Source organism: Triticum urartu, chromosome 2A, assembly GCF_056163025.1.
Source record: "Triticum urartu cultivar PI428250 chromosome 2A, HENAU_Tu73, whole genome shotgun sequence".
Lineage (NCBI taxonomy): Eukaryota > Viridiplantae > Streptophyta > Magnoliopsida > Poales > Poaceae > Triticum > Triticum urartu.
In genome coordinates, this window is record NC_141874.1 from 765581961 (window position 1) to 765598378 (window position 16418).

Sequence of the window (16418 nt, forward strand, 5' to 3'; positions counted from 1 at the left end):
TAGACTTCGTGCGGGGTGGCAGTGTAGAGAAACTTGGCATGCCAAGCAACCGCCGCCATGTCTCCATCTCCGATGGCCCGATGGCCGGGCTGCATGGTCAGATCTAGAAGGAGAGATACTGGGACAAGCTCAAAGCCAATTCCGATTTGCTAAGATCCCCTAACTACAACCATAGCTATACAACAGGAGGGATCCTTGCCCGCTCCACTCAACTACTGCGGTCGACGGGAAAGAGAGGCGAGGAGCCGGCGGCGAGGAATTTGGCAGGGTTCTCGAAGCTCCTTTGTTGCATCGCGAGAGGAGGAGAAACGTCTAGACTATTGGCGTTGTGTTTCGGAACTCTTCCCCAAAGTTCTGTCCATTACGGGGGTGTTCTTGCAAAAGTGTGAGTCAGGTGGCTCAGGCACAACCCATCTCAATCTCAGCCATACATTCCAGATCGAACGGTGCACATTGCGTGAAGGCAGGCACACCATCACCACCAAGTGACATTTTTATAGGAAGTAGAGATATCTTGAAAAATAAAAAAGTGCAGTAAGAGTGCTACTCCAGTAGCCTGAACCCTGTAAGCAAATTTGTTTTCCTCACTTCTGAACCCCAGACACTGTCTTGAAAAAATAGTCCATTCAGTCCCTCGAGTCACGCAACAGGGCAGCACAATCACGATTTTTTTATCACGAAATATTAACAGATCAAGATTCTGTACAGCCTAAACATTGGAACTAACAAGCATAAACAAGACATGCAATACATGTAGTTGTTCTCAACGACTAAGTTCAGCGTACTTCAGTAATAATGACACAGGTAAGATTTTTACTAGATATACATGAGTTATTTCCAGTATATACGGAACTTTGAACAGCAGAGAGAAAATCCGGACAGGGAACAAGTGTTAGCAGAAATACCTTGGGCGGGATCTTCTGATCCGCTTCCTTCAACTTTGGACACCTGTATATCACCACATTCTTTATTTTTGCAACTGCCATTGCTCTACCATATCAAACTAGGTCTGGACAACCCCAAATCTCCAACAACTCAAGTGATGTAAGATTACTATGCCTAATGTCACCTTGGCATCGAGCAATCCTCAGTGAGGTTTTGTAGGCAGCTGGGAACATACGGAGAGATATCCCCACACCACTCTAACCTGAGCCTTCGGAGAGATGATGGCAATACCAATCCCCTTTGCCAGTTGAGACTTCGGCACTCAATAACCACCAGATCTTTAAGATAAGCAAAACTCCTAAACCTTTCACCTGGCAAGGACAGTAACTCGTGGCAACTTTCGACGTGGATGTACTCAATAGAAGGTAGGTATTCTTGTGTTAGGAGCCATCAAGGGTTGACAATTTATCACAGCATGTAACTGTTCGGACATTAAGGGATGAGAATGTAGTAATGCTGCCGGTGTCTGCAGAAATGGAAAGGTTTGCGGAGCCTCCAATTGATGTAAGAGATATGCACTCGATGTGCAACTTCCGTAGAGCTGGAAGACACCACATTTGTAATTGGATGGACATGACAAACTCACATTTCAAATGAAAGTAGGTGAGGGAGCAGCACTCAATGTGGCTAAAGAGACCAGGCCCCCAGATGCTGAGCTTCTTAAGGGACGGCGATACCAATCTTTGGGTGCAAATGTTTGGACAACGGACCATTTGCAGTTCTTCAAGGAAATGGAAATCCCCAAACTTTTCAGTTGTTGCCGATGCTAACATCTCGCATAATTCTGGAGGAACAGAGACTTGAGAGTTATAGGAGGTTGCAGAATTTGAAGCAGTTCTAACTCATTATCCTGGATCGTTTGAGGCCTCGGTGGATGCACCTTTAGTGTCAACTGGTCAAGATCCTTCTTATTCTTCAGTTCTGCTTCTGCTGCATCATCCTTGCTTAGGATGCCAACATTAGCTACCTCCAAGTGTCCAAGAAACTGCTTGTTGAAGCTGCCCGGGACGACCGTACCAAAGAATTCAGTGAAAGGAGACTGGCTTGTATCACCCTCTACTTGCACCTTCTTCTCGTACCATGTGAACTCGTCAAGAAGGTCCTCGGCCTCACACACTGCATCCTTCAGATTCGGCCCACTGAAACAAAGTGATGCAATCATTGAGGGCACTAACAATCCCAAAGGCAGATAAACTCATGGTGGTTGGAGTCTGGACGTCTATTTTTGTCCTGCGAGGAAACAAGACGCGGTTAGTATTGTGGAAGCAAATTTTGCAGTCAAAGTATATAAAAAGCTGACTATTCGTGTACAACAAGTTGACTATTGTAGAAATCATGCACGCTTTGCTCAATATATATGTCAAGAAATATACACTGCGATGTTCAAGTGAAATTTATTTAACATATGGAACTGAACTGACGGAAGAGCCTGGGGAGGAACGTGACAGGTTGAACCATGACGGAGATGTCCATACTAAATAGTGAGGTTTTTTGTTACCCTAGCCTGTAATGTGGTAGTTTTTTGCTATTTACTCCAGTTGTTTCCCTTACTCCCGTTGAACGAAAACCTGCAAACAAGTTGCAGGTTGGAACAATCACAAGGCAAAACAGACACCCAAACACTGTCTTAAAACAAAGTGCAGTACGCAAGCTCCCAAGCAGCAACATCAACAACACATGCATATAATGCGTTAGTGTGCTAAAAGGCAATACCTTAGCTAGCTCTGCTGCACACTGCAATAATGTCCTTTCGAAATAATCTATTGATCCTGGAAAACAAGTGCAGCTTGTTAGCTTGTTAGCTTGGTCGCAGTTTAGTATACATAATTATAATAACTGCTCTCTTCTGTTCAGTTCTGAATTAAACCTCACAAGGCAATAATCAATTAATAATCTTGGTTGCAATCATCTTTGGACAAAATTAAATCTGATTCCTGCACACTAAGCTTTGCAATCATCATTTTTTTCCTTAAGTTTGAACTGAAGTTGGTACTAAGCCAAAATAGCTCGCTGTATTCTAATTTTAACAACGCAGTGAAGCAAAAAAAAGTATGTGGAACGCAGAAGCAGAAATCAAGCTGCAGAAGAAAGCTCAGTAGTTCAAGGAGGACATGCTCACCTGGATCGGTGCTGCTTGCCGTCGACAAGCGCTCACTGCCAAAAGCACAGGAGAATGATAGAAATGAAGCTAACAACCATGGATATGTCTACATGAGTCGACCCTCACAGCTTGTGGGAAACTTCCAGGAAGAAACAACCACGGTGCCGATGAGCTCACAGCTTGTCCGCTTTGCGGAGGTGGGGTGCTATGCTACCAACATGTCTTAAAACTATGATGCTCCATGTACCTTGTTGCATATCTTAAACTATATTTTGTTCCCAAAGTGCTATATTTAGTTACCAAAACCTCACTATGTAGTATGTATACATCTTGATAAAAGTGCACTGCAGTAGGAGTGATGCTCTGCTGGGACGTAAAAGAAAGCAGAGGATGTTACTCCAGCAGCAACAGAAATGGGCAAAAACAACAGTTTGGTTCTTTTTGATAATCAAAGGCATCAAATGCTTGCTTAAGAATGCAAACCAAACGCCACCGATTTGGCAGCTAATGTACTGTACCCTCTCAACACCCTACCCCTCAGATCTGAAGTGCCCAAACTAACCTTGATCATCAACCAGTAAACTAACATTGATCATCAATGTGACCAAATTAATACCAAGTATGAACCCTGCAATCTAAATTGCTTTCATACTTATGAAACCCCACTGTCTTAAAAAAAATGTCACCCAGGCAACATCAGCAGCACATGCATAAGCTAAATAGGGTACACAACCTTAGCTAGCCCTGCTGCAAACTTAGGTGGGTTAGCTGGGCATAAGTGGGATCTCACTTAACAAATGTATTTCTGATTCTTTTTCACAAACTACATGCAGATATGATTTGAATATGATATTCAGCAGCCTGCTAGAGGCAGGGTGTGATAACCATGCTACAACACTGCAATGCATCCCTTTGATAACCTAAAGGGCTAGAAAACAAGTGCAGCTTGCTGTTAGCTTTGGTTGCAGTTTGGAATAGATAATTATAACTACTGCTCTCTTCTGAAATTAAACCTGTTAATCCAGAAACCTCACAAGGCAACAATTAATTGATTAACAATCTTGGTTGAAATTACCATCATAGCATAAAGTTCAAACTGATTAACCCACCCAATGTTTCCTCAGAAAAACTTGAAAGCGACCTAGCTAAAATGGCCACTCACCCTTGTTTGATGTTTTGCAAAATGCAAGTTATCATGAAACCTATCATGGGATGCAAAGCGTGAACCACGCCGACGGTGGCTTGTTCCGGTACGGCCCAAGGCCCTCGACCTTCTCCTCCCTGACGTCCTTGAGGCTGAACACCCCGGCGCCACGCTGGTTGTCAGGGTAGTACAGCGACAGATCGTGCGGGTATGCGGTTTGTACATTACCGTGCTATTTTCACATAAGTTGCCGGTAGTATGTTTTTCAATAACCTTTTCCCCTCTTTGGTCAAAGTTACCGCGTAAGGTATTGGGTATGTAGTTCATATATTGCTATTTTCACATAAGTTATACGGGGGCATGTTTCAAAAAAAAATTGCTCGTGTTCAAATTACCATGGTGTTTTCACAAAGTTATCAGATCTGCGGTGCGTATATTATCATGCTATTTAAATTTAATTTACCAGGTGTATATTTTCAAAACAAAAATCTTCCCCATGGTCAAAGTTACCATGGTGTTTCGTACCTAAGTTATCACGTCTGTGATATGTATATCCTCATGCTATTTACACAAATTTTACCGGAGTATCTTTTCAGCAATTCTCTTCCCCATGATGAAAGTTACCACGGTGTTTGTACATAAGTTATCTGGTATGTGGTGCGTATATTACCATGCTACTTACAAAGAATTTACCGAGGGTATGTTTTCAACAACTTTTTTCTCGGATCCATAAAACCGCGGCATTTGCATGTACATTATCAGGTGTGCATATTATCGTGTTATTTACACAAAATTTACCATGTGTACTTTTTCAACAAATACAACAGAATATGGACATGGTTAATATGGGCAACATATGTTCATGGCACCTCAAGCAGAAATGAATAAAATATAATTTTGCTTGTTTAGAATGTCATGCTAAGATGCTAACCCAGGTCAAGTACTCCCACAACAAAGATTTCGATGTAAACATGTTGCTTTATAGAAGGCTTATGCAGGTTATGCATATATACTAGATGAAAAATGCAGCATTGGATGGTTCTCTGAACTGGCAGCAGGATGGTATGAGAAGGCCACATCCAGAACAGAGGTTGGACCTTTCATTCTCTTGTTCACAACATAAACTTAATCCACTATATAAACTATGAGCTAATCATGTGCACGTCAAAGACAATCAAAACTGTTGAGTACCGTATGGATGACTGAACTGAATCATATCCAGATGCGTGGAAGAAACCATACTCAATCAGACGGAATTATAAACTTTGGGAAAAAGAACAATGACAAATAATCTTGATGATAGTCTGTTCTATCAAGGCACATTAGCAATAGATCATAATAATGTGTTTATGCCACTGATACATGTGCTACATCCGTGCATGTATCAATCATTTTTGCACACCAGGATTGAGGCACACTTAGGCGGCTTATTCTCTACCAGTTACTCTGCTAGTACATTAGAATTCAGAAAAGTCCACCCGCAAAAAAAATCAGAAAAGTCACCTACCTAGAATTTATACCTTAGGTTGGGCTGCAGCCAGTGCCCGCCTATAGTCCACGAAGGTGATGTCTAGCTTCCGCACCTACACCTTCAGACTACTGTCAATATTGCATGGGACGAGCAAGACAAGGACGAGCTCGGCGTATGTAGAAGGAGGAGTCTGCTCACTGATCTCAAAGAAACAAGCAAGACAAGGATGAGCACGGATGGGAACCCGGACAAGGACGAGCTCGAAGGTCAGCTCGACGGGGAAAGCGGCCAGGCCGGCGGCGACGAGCAGAGGTAAGGTCGAGGACGAGCGGCGCACTTGAGATCAAAGTCGAATTCCTGGGCCTTAATGGCGAGATCGATGGAGACGACCGGCCCGGCCGGCGGTCAGCTCGAGGACGAGCTACGGGATTGAGGTGGACGAGTAAAGAGTATTGGCGAGTGGCATGATGAGAGAGGAAAGGAACCGCGCCACTTTGATCAAACGAATCGGTACGCTGTGTTGACTTAGGGGTGGCATGCATGCGTAAATATATCTCAACTCCATCTTCCGTGTTTCCAGCGCCCGAGTGGTGAGATCACGACCGCGCCATCTACAAACGGACGACATCCAGGTGGTGTGATGTTTTTGCAAACTGTCACAGGGTTGCCAAATACATTTTTCGAATGGTAAAAGAGCCAAGTCCACATTACCCCTCCCGAACTTGTTCTAAACGGCTTTGTGAAATTTAGATGGTTTTGCGAGTTTAAGGGCGCATTTTATGCCAAAGTGAAGTTCAACATTATACATATACTAAATCTGGCCAGGATTCTTTTTTACTGTTTCTTTGACTTTTTTTCTATCAGTGAAAAACGAGCCAATGGGGACACGCCACGTGCTTTAGTGGGGGATCTGGAAGGGTACGCACCTGTGTGCAGTTAGCAATTGCGGCTAGGATTTCTAAATCGGTTTGCCATTGGCTGCATGGGTGTGCATGATGGGCGGTTTCTACGGCATGCATGCGTGATTCTTCGTCCGGTTCGCTTTTGGTTGCATGTGCGCCCAGGATCTGCAGTTTCCATTGGTCTGCAGGCATGCAACATGCAATGTATCCTGGTCTGACCGCTTATATTTAATAATGCTGGTTGTTTCGAACTTGGATTTCCTTTCTACCATGTGTGCTGTTGTGAGGTTGGCTGCCGCTTCGCCGTGCTTTCTAGGCCTGCTCTATATATGGTCGGCTGCCGCCTTTCTCTATTTCTCTGGTTGCTTCTTCTATCCATGCAGTGGCTGCCTTCAAATTGTCCTTCGGTTCCTTGTTGCTTCCTATAAACACCAACCTCTTCCATCCGTCTTCTTTCCATCCTGGTTCGAGCCGGCCGTGCGCTCTGTCTTGCATAAGAATTAGGGATGGTTACTCTTGTTGTTGTCCGGTCTGGTCGGGGATGGCAGGCCGTCGTCCGCCTGGGAGGTCGTGAGCTCGAGGCTGAAGGAAATATGCCCTAGAGGCAATAATAAAGTTATTATTTATTTCCTTATATCATGATAAATGTTTATTATTCATGCTAGAATTTTATTAACCGGAAACATAATACATGTGTGAATACATAGACAAACAGAGTGTCACTAGTATGCCTCTACTTAACTAGCTCGTTAATCAAAGATGGTTAAGTTTCCTAACCATGGATAAAGAAGTTGTCATTTGATTAACGAGATCACATCATTAGTTGAATGATCTGATTGACATGACCCATTCCATTAGCTTAGCACCCAATCGTTTAGTATGTTGCTATTGCTTTCTTCATGACTTATACATGTTCCTATGACTATGAGATTATGCAACTCCCGTTTGCCGGAGGAACACTTTGTGTGCTACCAAACGTCACAACGTAAATGGGTGATTATAAATGAGCTCTACAGGTGTCTCCAAAGGTACATGTTGGGTTGGCGTATTTCGAGATTAGGATTTGTCACTCCGATTGTCGGAGAGGTATCTCTGGGCCCTCTCGGTAATGCACATCACATAAGCCTTGCAAGCATTACAACTAATATGTTAGTTGTGAGATGATGTATTACAGAACGAGTAAAGAGACTTGCCGGTAACGAGATTGAACTAGGTATTGGATACCGACGATCGAATCTCGGGCAAGTAACATACCGATGACAAAGGGAACAACGTATGTTGTTATGCGGTCTGACCGATAAAGATCTTCGTAGAATATGTAGGAGTCAATATGGGCATCCAGGTCCCGCTATTGGTTATTGACCGGAGATTTGTCTCAGTCATGTCTACATTGTTCTCGAACCGTAGGGTCCGCACGCTTAACGTTACGATGACAGTTATTATGAGTTTATGCATTTTGATGTACCGAAATTAGTTCGGAGTCCCGGATGTGATCACGGACATGACGAGGAGTCTCAAAATGGTCGAGACATAAAGATTGATATATTGGATGACTATATTCGGACACTGGAAGCGTTCCGGAGAAGTTTCGGATAAAACTGGAGAACCGGGGGGGGGGGGTTACCGGAACCCCCCGGGGGGTTAATGGGCCTCATGGGCCTAAAGTGGAGAAGAGGAAGGGGCTGCCAGGGCAGGCCGCGCGCCCCCTCTCCCCCTAGTCCGAATTGGACAAGGAGGGAGGGGCGGCGCCCCCCCTTTCCTCCTCTCCTCCCCTCTCTCCTACTTGGACAAGGAAAGGGAGAGGAGTCCTACTCCCGGTAGGAGTAGGACTCCTCCTGCGCGCCTCCTCTAGGCCGGCCACACCCCCCCTTGGATCCTTTATATACGGAGGCAGGGGGCACCCTAGGACACACAAGTTGATCTTCGTGATCGTTCCTTAGCCGTGTGCGGTGCCCCCTTCCACCATATTCCACCTCGGTCATATCGTTGCAGTGCTTAGGCGAAGCCCTGCGCCGGTAGAACATCATCATCGTCACCACGCCGTCGTGCTGGCGGAACTCATCCCCGAAGCTTTGCTGGATCGGAGCCCGGGGAGCGTCATCGAGCTGTACGTGTGCTAAGAACTTGGAGGTGCCGGAGTAACGGTGCTTGGATCGGTCGGACCGGGAAGACGTACGACTACTTCCTCTACGTTGTGTCAACGCTTCCGTTGCGATCTACAAGGGTACGTAGATCATACTCTCCCCTCTCATTGCTATGCATCACCATAATCTTGCGTGTGCGTAGGATTTTTTTTGAAATTACTACGTTCCCCAATAGTGGTATCAGAGCCTAGGTTTTATGTGTTGATGTTATATGCACGAGTAGAACACAAGTGAGTTGTGGGCGATATAAGTCATACTGCTTACCAGCATGTCATACTTTGGTTCGGCGGTATTGTTGGACGAAGCGACCCGGACCAACATTACGCATACGCTTACGCGAGACCGGTTCTCCCGACGTGTTTTGCACAGAGGTGGCTTGCGGGCGACAGTTTCTCCAACTTTAGGTGAACCGAGTGTGGCTACGCCCGGTCCTTGCGAAGGTTAAAACAGCACCAACTTGAGAAACTATCATTGTGATTTTGATGTGTATGTAAGATTGGTTCTTGCTTAAGCCCGTAGCAGCCACGTAAAACTTGCAACAACAAAGTAGAGGACGTCTAACTTGTTTTTGCAGGGCATGTTGTGATGTGATATGGTCAAGACATGATGCTGAATTTTATTGTATGAGATGATCATGTTTTGTAACTGAGTTATCGGCAACTGGCAAGAGCCATATGGTTGTCTCTTTATTGTATGCAATGCAATCGCCCTGTAATGCTTTACTTTATCACTAAACGGTAGCGATAGTCGTAGAAGCATAAGATTGGTGAAACGACAACGATGCTACGATGGAGATCAAGGTGTCACGCCGGTGACGATGGTGATCATGATGGTGCTTCGGAGATGGAGATCACAGGCACAAGATGATGATGGCCATATCATATCACTTATATTGATTGCATGTGATATTTATCTTTTATGCATCTTATCTTGCTTTGTTTGACGGTAGCATTATAAGATGATCTCTCACTAATTATCAAGAAGTGTTCTCCCTGAGTATGCACCGTTGCGAAAGTTCTTCGTGCTGAGACACCACGTGATGATCGGGTGTGATAGGCTCTACGTTCAAATACAACGGGTGCAAAACAGTTGCGCACGCGGAATACTCAGGTTATACTTGACGAGCCAAGCATATACAGATATGGCCTCGGAACACGGAGGCCGAAAGGTCGAGCGTGAATCATATAGTAGATATGATCAACATAGTGATGTTCACCGATGAAACTACTCCATCTCACGTGATGATCGGACATGGTTTAGTTGATTTGGATCACGTAATCACTTAGAGGATTAGAGGGATGTCTATCTAAGTGGGAGTTCTTTAAGTAAATTAATTGAACCTAAATTTATCATGAAACTTAGTACCTGATAGTATCTTTCTTGCTTATGTTTGATTGTGGATAGATGGCTCGTGCTGTTGTTCCGTTGAATTTTAATGCGTTCCTTGAGAAAGCAAAGTTGAAAGATGATGGTAGCAATTACACGGACTGGGTCCGTAACTTGAGGATTATCCTCATTGCTGCACAGAAGAATTACGTCCTGGAAGCACCGCTGGGTGCCAGGCCTGCTGCTGGAGCAATGCCAGATGTTATGAACGTCTGGCAGAGCAAAGCTGATGACTACTCGATAGTTCAGTGTGCCATGCTTTACGGCTTAGAATCGGGACTTCAACGACGTTTTGAACGTCATGGAGCATATGAGATGTTCCAGGAATTGAAGTTAATATTTCAAGCAAATGCCCGGATTGAGAGATATGAAGTCTCCAATAAGTTCTATAGCTGCAAGATGGAGGAGAATAGTTCTGTCAGTGAGCATATACTCAAAATGTATGGGTATAATAATCACTTGATTCAATTGGGAGTTAATCTTCCAGATGATTGCGTCATTGACAGAATTCTCCAATCACTGCCACCAAGCTACAAGAGCTTCGTGATGAACTATAATATGCAAGGGATGAATAAGACTATTCCTGAGCTCTTTGCAATGCTGAAAGCTGCGGAGGTAGAAATCAAAAAGGAGCATCAAGTGTTGATGGTCAACAAGACCACTAGTTTCAAGAAAAAGGGCAAAGGGAAGAAGAAGGGGAACTTCAAGAAGAACGGCAAGCAAGTTGCTGCTCAAGAGAAGAAACCCAAGTCTGGACCTAAGCCTGAAACTGAGTGCTTCTACTGCAAGCAGACTAGTCACTAGAAGCGGAACTGCCCCAAGTATTTGGCGGATAAGAAGGATGGCAAGGTGAACAAAGGTATATGTGATATACATGTTATTGATGTGTACCTTAATAATGCTCGCAGTAGCACCTGAGTATTTGATACTGGTTCTGTTGCTAATATTTGCAACTCGAAACAGGGACTACGGATTAAGCGAATATTGGCTAAGGACGAGGTGACGATGCGCGTGGGATACGGTTCCAAAGTCGATGTGATCGCGGTCGGCACGCTACCTCTACATCTACCTTCAGGATTAGTATTAGACCTAAATAATTGTTATTTGGTGCCAGCGTTAAGCATGAACATTATATCTGGATCTTGTTTGATGCGAGACGGTTATTCATTTAACTCAGAGAATAATGGTTGTTCTATTTATATGAGTAATATCTTTTATGGTCATGCACCCTTGAAGAGTGGTCTATTCTTATTGAATCTCGATAGTAGTAATACACATATTCATAATGTTGAAGCCAAAAGATGCAGAGTTGATAATGATGGTGCAACTTATTTGTGGCACTGCCGTTTAGGTCATATCGGTGTAAAGCGCATGAAGAAACTCCATACTGATGGACTTTTGGAACCACTTGATTATGAATCACTTGGTACTTGCGAACCGTGCCTCACGGGAAATATGACTAAAACACCGTTCTCCGGTACTATGGAGAGAGCAACAGATTTGTTGGAAATCATACATACAGATGTATGTGGTCCGATGAATATTGAGGCTCGTGGCGGATATCGTTATTTTCTCACCTTCATAGATGACTTAAGCAGATATGGGTATATCTACTTAATGAAACATAAGTCTGAAACATTTGAAGAGTTCAAAGAATTTCAGAGTGAAGTTGAAAATCATCGTAACAAGAAAATAAAGTTTCTACGATCTGATCGTGGAGGAGAATATTTGACTTACGAGTTTGGTGTACATTTGAAAAATTATGAAATAGTTTCACTGTTGGGGAACGTAGTAATTTCAAAAAAATTCCTACGCACACGCAAGATCATGTTGATGCATAGCAACTAGAGGGGAGAGTATGATTTACGTACCCTTGTAGATCGCAACGGAAGCGTTGACACAACGTAGAGGAAGTAGTCGTACGTCTTCCCGATCCAACCGATCCAAGCACCGTTACTCCGGCACCTCCGAGTTCTTGGCACACGTACAGCTCGATGACGCTCCCCGGGCTCCGATCCAGCAAAGCTTCGGGGATGAGTTCCGTCATCACAACGGCGTGGTGACGATGATGATGTTCTACTGACGCAGGGCTTCGCCTAAGCACTACAACGATATGACCGAGGTGGAATATGGTGGCAGGGGGCACCGCACACGGCTAAGGAACGATCACGAGGATCAACTTGTGTGTTCTAGGGTGCCCCTTGCCTCAGTATATAAAGGATCCAAGGGGGAGGGGTGCGGCCGGCCATAGGAGGCGCGCAGGAGGAGTCCTACTCCTACCGGGAGTAGGACTCCCCTCCCCGTTCCTTGTCCAACTAGGAGAGGTGGATGGAGAGAAGGAAAGGGGGGGCGCTGCCCCTCCCTCCTTGTCCAATTCAGACTAGGGGGAGAGGGGGCGCGCGGCCTGCCCTGGCAGCCCCTTCCTCTTCTCCACATTAGGCCCATGAGGCCCATTAACCCCCCGGGGGGTTCCGGTAACCCCCCGGTGCTCCGGTTTTATCCGAAACTCATCCGGAACGCTTCCGGTGTCCAAATATAGTCATCCAATATATCAATCTTTATGTCTCGACCATTTCGAGACTCCTCGTCATGTCCGTGATCACATCTGGGACTCCGAACTAACTTCGGTACATCAAAATGCATAAACTCATAATAACTGTCGTCGTAACGTTAAGCGTGTGGACCCTACGGTTCGAGAACAATGCAGACATGACTGAGACAAATCTCCGGTCAATAACCAATAGCGGGACCTGGATGCCCATATTGGCTCCTACATATTCTACGAAGATCTTTATCGGTCAGACCGCATAACAACATACGTTGTTCCCTTTGTCATCGGTATGTTACTTGCCCGAGATTCGATCGTCGGTATCCAATACCTAGTTCAATCTCGTTACCGGCAAGTCTCTTTACTCGTTCCGTAATACATCATCTCGCAACTAACTCATCCAGACTTTGGCTGACGGTAATATTACTGTCTACAAAGCTCGACTTGTCGCAAAAGGTTTTCGACAAGTTCAAGGGATTGACTACGATGAGACCTTCTCACCCGTAGCGATGCTTAAGTCTGTCCGAATCATGTTAGCAATTGCCGCATTTTATGATTATGAGATTTGGGAGATGGATGTCAAAACTGCATTTCTGAATGGATTTCTGGAAGAAGAGTTGTATATGATGCAACCAGAAGGTTTTGTCGATCCAAAGGGAACTAACAAAGTGTGCAAGCTCCAGCGATCCATTTATAGACTGGTGCAAGCCTCTCGGAGTTGGAATAAACGCTTTGATAGTATGATCAAAGCATTTGGTTTTATACAGACTTTCGGAGAAGCCTGTATTTACAAGAAAGTGAGTGGGAGCTCTATAGCATTTCTGATATTATATGTGGATGACATATTACTGATTGGAAATGATATAGAATTTCTGGATAGCATAAAGGGATACTTGAATAAGAGTTTTTCAATGAAAGACCTCGGTGAAGCTGCTTACATATTAGGCATTAAGATCTATAGAGAAAGATCGAGACGCCTAATTGGACTTTCACAAAGCACATACCTTGACAAAATTTTGAAAAAGTTCAAAATGGATCAAGCAAAGAAAGGGTTCTTGCCTGTGTTACAAGGTGTGAAATTGAGTAAGACTCAAAGCCCGACCACTGCAGAAGATAGAGAGAAAATGAAAGATGTTCCCTATGCTTCAGCCATAGGCTCTATCATGTATGCAATGCTGTATACCAGACCTGATGTGTGCCTTGCTATAAGCTTAGCAGGGAGGTACCAAAGTAATCCAGGAGTGGATCACTGGACAGCGGTCAAGAACATCCTGAAATACCTGAAAAGGACTAAGGATATGTTTCTCGTATATGGAGGTGACAAAGAGCTCATCGTAAAAGGTTACGTTGATGCAAGCTTTGACACTGATCCGGACGATTCTAAATCGCAAACCGGATACGTGTTTACATTAAACGGTGGAGCTGTCAGTTGGTGCAGTTCTAAACAAAGCGTCATAGCGGGATCTACATGTGAAGCGGAGTACATAGCTGCTTCAGAAGCAGCAAATGAAGGAGTCTGGATGAAGGAGTTCATATCCGATCTACGTGTCATACCTAGTGCATCGGGTACAATGAAAATCTTTTGTGACAATACTGGTGCAATTGCCTTGGCAAAGGAATCCATATTTCATAAGAGAACCAAGCACATCAAGAGACGCTTCAATTTCATCCGGGATCTAGTCCAGGTGGGAGACATAGAGATTTGCAAGATACATACGGATCTGAATGTTGCAGACCCGTTGACTAAGCCTCTTCCACGAGCAAAACATGATCAGCACCAAGACTCCATGGGTGTTAGAATCATTACTGTGTAATCTAGATTATTGACTCTAGTGCAAGTGGGAGACTAAAGGAAATATGCCCTAGAGGCAATAATAAAGTTATTATTTATTTCCTTATATCATGATAAATGTTTATTATTCATGCTAGAATTGTATTAACCGGAAACATAATACATGTGTGAATACATAGACAAACAGAGTGTCACTAGTATGCCTCTACTTGACTAGCTCGTTAATCAAAGATGGTTAAGTTTCCTAACCATGGATAAAGAAGTTGTCATTTGATTAACGAGATCACATCATTAATTGAATGATCTGATTGACATGACCCATTCCATTAGCTTAGCACCCGATCGTTTAGTATGTTGCTATTGCTTTCTTCATGACTTATACATGTTCCTATGACTATGAGATTATGCAACTCCCGTTTCCGGAGGAACACTTTGTGTGCTACCAAACGTCACAACGTAAATGGGTGATTATAAAGGAGCTCTACAGGTGTCTCCAAAGGTACATGTTGGGTTGGCGTATTTCGAGATTAGGATTTGTCACTCCGATTGTCGGAGAGGTATCTCTGGGCCCTCTCGGTAATGCACATCACATAAGCCTCGCAAGCATTACAACTAATATGTTAGTTGTGAGATGATGTATTACGGAACGAGTAAAGAGACTTGCCGGTAACGAGATTGAACTAGGTATTGGATACCGATGATTGAATCTCGGGCAAGTAACATACCGATGACAAAGGGAACAACGTATGTTGTTATGCGGTCTGACCGATAAAGATCTTCGTAGAATATGTAGGAGCCAATATGGGCATCCAGGTCCCGCTATTGGTTATTGACCGGAGATTTGTCTCAGTCATGTCTACATTGTTCTCGAACCATAGGGTCCGCACGCTTAACGTTACGATGACAGTTATTATGAGTTTATGCATTTTGATGTACCGAAATTAGTACGGAGTCCCGGATGTGATCACGGACATGACGAGGAGTCTCGAAATGGTCGAGACATAAAGATTGATATATTGGATGACTATATTCGGACACCGGAAGAGTTCCGGAGAAGTTTCGGATAAAACCGGAGGACCGGGGGGTTACCGGAACCCCCCACGGGGTTAATGGGCCTCATGGGCCTAAAATGGAGAAGATGAAGGGGCTGCCAGGGCAGGCCGCGCCCCCCCTCTCCCCCTAGTCCGAATTGGACAAGGAGGGAGGGGCGGCGCCCCCCCTTTCCTCGTCTCCTCCCCTCTCTCCTACTTGGACAAGGAAAGGGAGAGGAGTCCTACTCCCGGTAGGAGTAGGACTCCTCCTGCGCGCCTCCTCTAGGCCGGCCGCACCCCCCCTTGGATCCTTTATATACGGAGGCAGGGGGGCACCCTAGGACACACAAGTTGATCTTCGTGATTGTTCCTTAGCCGTGTGCGGTGCCCCCTTCCACCATATTCCACCTCGGTCATATCGTTGCAGTGCTTAGGCGAAGCCCTGCGCCGGTAGAACATCATCTTCGTCACCACGCCGTCGTGCTGACGGAACTCATCCCCGAAGCTTTGCTGGATCGGAGCCCGGGAAGCGTCATCGAGCTGTACGTGTGCTAAGAACTCGGAGGTGCCGGAGTAACGGTGCTTGGATCGGTCGGACCGGGAAGACGTACGACTACTTCCTCTACGTTGTGTCAACGCTTCCGTTGCGATCTACAAGGGTACGCAGATCATACTCTTCCCTATCGTTGCTATGCATCACCATGATCTTGCGTGTGCGTAGGAATTTTTTTGAAATTACTACGTTCCCCAACAGAGGCAACCCCGGGTAGACCGGGTAGGTTGTCGGAGGCTCCGACGCGGTCCTCTGCGGCGCACGACTTGCAGCTTGGGAGTGTCCTGGCAGTTGTCGGCGACCTGGGCGCCGCCAGTCCATCATACACGATGAAGATGTGGGCGAGGAGGCGGAAGGAGGAGCGGTCAGAGACCGCCGACCGCGGCACTGTCGCCGGCGAC

At 45.0% G+C, this 16418-nt stretch overlaps 1 pseudogene; it reads right to left on the reverse strand.

Annotated features, from left to right (window-relative positions):
- Window positions 1-780: 780 nt before the first annotated feature.
- Window positions 781-2495, reverse strand: LOC147988062 (uncharacterized; annotated as a pseudogene).
- Window positions 2496-16418: the final 13923 nt, after the last annotated feature.